Here is a 5,187-nt window from a genome sequence, read left to right as displayed (position 1 = left end):
ACAAAATATCCTCATTCTGAGAGCTATGGAAGAATTACAAACATTGTTGCATTAGATTCCTTTTCTTGAGGGTGTTCAAAGTCCTGAAACACAGCAAATTTGCATATTGAAGGGTAATTCTCATAAAAGGCTTACAACCAAAATCCTCATCCCCACATTCTCAGACTATTGTAATTTTTTACCTCAGATCATACAAACTAATCTCACAACCGGAAACACACAAAGAGATGAAAAGTTGTACAAAAAATTTTTTAAAAAACCAGCAAGAAAACATGAAAAATAATCTGTGTTATCACACTAACAGTATAAACTTTGTGTACTTGGTTTACCAAAGCTATAGGCATTTTATAAAACATCAAGAAATTAACAGCTTATAAAAATAAGGGAAAATTTTTAGGTGGGCATGTAAAACTAAAACTAACTCATTCTCTGGCAGAGTTCTTCCAAAATGCCATGTCCACAAGAGGGGACGTTTGGTAGAACTGTGGGTACAGAGCTGCCTCATACCCCAGACCGCTTCGGCTTTTATTCAGGTCTGCTTCCGAGGTGCGGGGATATTATCAGATGCCGGCTCATGGTAGGCCAAGGAGCCCTGAGGGATTTCAGCTGGCCTTTTGCACTTCAAGTTGATGTCCTCCAGCACCTGCTGTCAATGCCTCAGCTTTGTCAAGTGCTTCTGGACCAGCACGTCCTTCCACTGTAATTCATTTCGTAGTTCCGAGACATCCTCTTTGATAACTTGCTCTGGTTTCTGGACAGATAACTGCAATCTTTTTTGTAAAAAAAAACTTTCTGCCTGCCTTGCAATATCCAGAAATTTCTGGATACACTGATAACACCAGTTTGGATTTCTTTGTGGTCATTGACATAGTCCTGACTCACCAGGGAAGCAAAGCAAGCCTTGAAACATGACTCCAACTCGACCACCAAGGCGCTGTTAGAAGGTCTTGGAATGCCTGGTGCTGCCTGAAGAAGCGAAGCCTGGTCCAGGAGTCCCGGTGGCAGTGGCGGGGCCCCCGGTGACTGCCCAGAGAACATACCACCCAGCGGAGCCGCCACGTTTGGAATCCATTTGTATGTTTTGTTTGGAGACATGTCTATTAAAGTCCTTTGCCCATTTTTAAATCAGATTTTTTTTCTTTCTCACTGTTGAGTTTTAGGAGTTCCTTATATATTTTGAATATTAACCCCTTATCAACACATGGTTTGCAAATATTTTCTCTCATTCCGTAGGTTGCTTTTTCACTCTGCTGATTGTTTCCTTTCCTATAAGTTTGATGTAATTCCACCTGTCTCTTTTTGCTTTTATTGCTTATGCATTTGGTGTCATATCCAAGAAATCACTGCCAAGACCAATGTTATAGAGCTTTTTCCCTATGTTCCTATGTTTTTTCTAGAAGTTTTACATTTCTAGGTCCTATGTTTAAGTCTTTAATCCATTTTGAATTGACTTTTGTGTATGGCGTGAGATATGGGCCCAGTTTCCTTCTTTTGCATGTGAATATGCAGTTTTCCCAACACCATTTGTTGAAGAGACTATCCTTTCCCCATTGTGTAGTCTTGGCATCCTGGTTGGAGATTATTTTACCATATACATGTGGGTTTAATTCTGAGCTCTCTATTCTGTTCCATTGATTTATATGTCTGTCTTAATGTCAATACAATATGGTTTTGATTATTGCAGATTTGTAATATGTTTCGAAGTAAGGAAGTGTGATGTCTCCTGTTTTGTTTTCCCTTTTCAAAATTGTTTTGGCTACTAGAGTTCCTTTGTGGTTCCATATGAATTTTAGGCCTTTTTTTTTTTTTTTCTATTTTTGTGAAAAACGTCATTGGGATTTTGATAGGGATTGCATTAAATCTGTAAATCACTTTGGGTAGTATGGGCATTTTAACAATATTAAGTACTCCAATCCATGAACATGGGATGTCTTTCCATTTATTTGTGTCCTATTTTATTTATATTAGCAATATGTTATGGTTTTTAGTACACAAGTCTTTCACCTCTTGCTTAAGTTTATTCCTAAGTATTTTATTTCTTTTGAAGTTATTTAAAATGGGATTTAAAAAAAAATTCCTTTTTGGACTGTTTATTATTAGCATATAAAAACACAACTGATTTTTGTATGTCTATGTAATTTTTGACTTTAAAAATGTTTTGGGGTATAGAAGCAAGAGAAGAAAGTCAGAAATTGCAAAGACCAGGTGAGGGGTGTATAAGGGGATGAGTTATGACACAAAATCAGTGGATATAAGTGAGTCTAACAGGCCTAAAAGGTGAAGCATCTTGGAGAATCAGATTCACACCTTCAGCAATATGTTCATTTATCTTCCCTGGATACCTGCTATCTACTATGAGATGGATAAATGTGCATTGGGAACACAATGGTGAAAAACCCAAGGAAAGGAGGTAAAACCAAGTATCTGAAACTCTAGGGGACTGGAGAGAATTGTAACATAGCTGAAATACAGTGTTACATCAAGGCAATAGAAGACTTCAAGAAGAGACAGGTCAACACTGCCATGTTCTGAAGAGATATTAGGTGAGTTAAGGGAGAATGGCCACTTGTGTTAGTGATAAGGCAGGCATCGGGGACATTGATAAAAGCAGTTTCAGTGGATTTATTTTGGGTCAGAAGCAGTATTACGGGGTTGTGGCAGGTAAATGAAAGGAGACAAACAAGTGGAGAACTGAGCCAGAATCAGATTAAGATCTTTACTGCCTGTCAGTATTGAAAAGACAATAGAGCCCGCTCTTTCACAGGTTATTCTAAGTAAAATTTTATTTTTCAAAACAGCACAAAATTTATATGCATTCTGGAGTTAGAACAGCTTTCTTGTACGTCATCTAATGGCACAGTTCAGTCTGAATACACTGTAACTGACTCTTATATTTTTGTGCCTTTGCTTGGCGGATGTCCCCTCTTCAGTGCTCAGCATGTGTGTGGTGGTCCAGCGCTGATGGAGACCCACTTCAGAAAACTGGAATATAAAGGAGAGGAATAAGATGGATTGAAAGTGAGGCGGGAAGCCAGGATTGAGGGTTTCTTTTGGGGGGTAGGCAGTGGGGGGCAAGGTATTATTTTGTTTTTCATTTGGGGAATGCTCAAGAATATCCAAATGTGGAAGAAATGCAATTTATAAGAAGAAATTTGGATATGCATGGGGAAGACACGATTAATGAACCAAAATTTGCTTAAAGTTGTAAACTATAAAATTGGGAGAATAGATGAAAGAATTAGCATCAGGCATGAGGGCAACATCCCCTCATAGGAGGTACAGTGGGAACCCTGAGGTGTCTACCTGGAATATAGTGTGTTCAAGGTAAATCAACACAATACAACAATATAGAGCATCCAGTGGTCTTAACATGTAGATTTTTCTATTTAGCTCATATAGGTCTGATTTGTGTAAACTGTGAAACAAGTGTTTGTGTTTGTGTATATATATATGTATGTGTATATATATATATATTCATTTATTTTTAGTGAAACACATTATGTTTTGCAGAATTGGATCAGATAAATCAGTTGAACTAGACATTACATTTTCTTTGAAAGTTTAGCAATTTTTTAATGCTTACTATGTATCAGACACTCTGCCAAGTACTTTACAAGGATCATCTCATTTAGTTGTCATCACAAACTTGTGGGTTAGCTACTATTAATATTGCCAAGATTCATGTAGCCAGAATGTAAACGAGGATTTGATTGTAAAGTTCCTGCTCTTAGCAACAGTGACATTTTGTTTACTCTCATTTATCATGCAAGAAGTAGTATTGTACATACAGGAATATTCCCTGTGACCAGTTCTTTTATCACTGTGTATCACAGACTGAAGTATAGTTAGACTGGACCTCAAAGGCAGAGGACCAATAAGAATTAAGAAAGGCTTTATCACACATGATCAAAACTCAGTAACTAAGCTGTAGCATTAGTTGATGGGATGCTTTATAAGCATCTGATGTAGATGAACTTAAAAAGTGAATTTTTTGTGCTTAGTGATAAGCACATAAAATAATACAGTGATATCTACTACAAAAATATCTACTGACATTCTTGAAGAAGAGAGTTTGAGAAGGGCTATGCAAAAACTCAAAAGCATATAGATAACGTCATATAGCCACAATCCTGTGAACCCTGAAGCTGTCTCTGCAGGAACTGCTCTCTAACTTCGCTCTGCATCCTTCTGTTGTATCTCTCTGGTGCTCCCTACTCTCTTCTCTAGCAACTCAAAGGCCATGTATTCTGGAGTTGTATTCCATTGTCCTCTCCTTTTTAACCACAATACGCTCTGAAATCCATACACTCCTTGCATGCCTGCATATCAGGAGCGATTTCAATTCAGTCTGCAGCTGGGAGGCCTATTACAGACAATTTTATTTAGGCATATACCATTTCTAGGAAAGAGGACCTACCATTTTCATTTTACAGTTGAGAAAACTGAATCTGAGAGTGATTTTCCCCAGAATAACTAGTATTGATGAGGATTAAATTCCTATTTACTAATAGCAAAACTATAGTCTTCTATAGGATAATATTGTCTGAATATTGAATTCTCCTAGGACAGCTTGGTGGCACAATGTAAATTGCTTTGTAGATCTCATTTATTCAGATCATAATTCTTGGGTTTGACAGGTAAAGATGCTGAGCTAAGAAGAGTGATGGATGGATAGGTATAATTTTCACAGATGGCTGATGAAAATTATAAAATCAAGTAAAATCAACCCTGGCAAGGGGTTATGAAAAATCATACCCAGATTGCACCTGTTCGGGCTATTCTCAAGTGACAGAAACTTACGATGAATATGTGAAAGTATGACATCCTTAATGTTATCGTTTTGCTATCATATTACTACCCAATGCTCTGCCTTATCACCCTAAAACCTCAATCTTGGTAGACTTCAGTGTTATAAAATACATACAGAAAAATATCACTAATGCACACCACAATGACACAATGAAAAATCACGAATAGCAAATTTCTTTAAGGACCCATTAAAGCATTTTGACTATGCTTTTCTTTTGCTATGTTTTCTATTTTTACTTTATTACTCTACAACTGCAAAGAGAAGAAAGTACTATTACTACCTACCTCAGAGGCTAGAAGGAAAATAACTGCCAGAGATTTTCTCTTATTTTTTTTCAAATGCAGCCTACCAGTTTTATATGACTTCTGTTGTTCATT

The 5,187-nt window shown here is 37.1% G+C and overlaps 1 pseudogene; it reads right to left on the bottom strand.

The window, feature by feature from the left end:
- Positions 1–529: 529 nt before the first annotated feature.
- LOC134387708 (mediator of RNA polymerase II transcription subunit 28-like) lies at positions 530–1,095 on the bottom strand (annotated as a pseudogene).
- Between the last annotated feature and the right edge of the window lie 4,092 nt (positions 1,096–5,187).

The sequence above is a fragment of the Cynocephalus volans genome, chromosome 10 (genome assembly GCF_027409185.1).
Source record: "Cynocephalus volans isolate mCynVol1 chromosome 10, mCynVol1.pri, whole genome shotgun sequence".
NCBI lineage: Eukaryota > Metazoa > Chordata > Mammalia > Dermoptera > Cynocephalidae > Cynocephalus > Cynocephalus volans.
The sequence above is the reverse complement of the archived record's forward strand: the minus strand, read 5'-3'. Positions and strand labels throughout refer to the sequence as shown.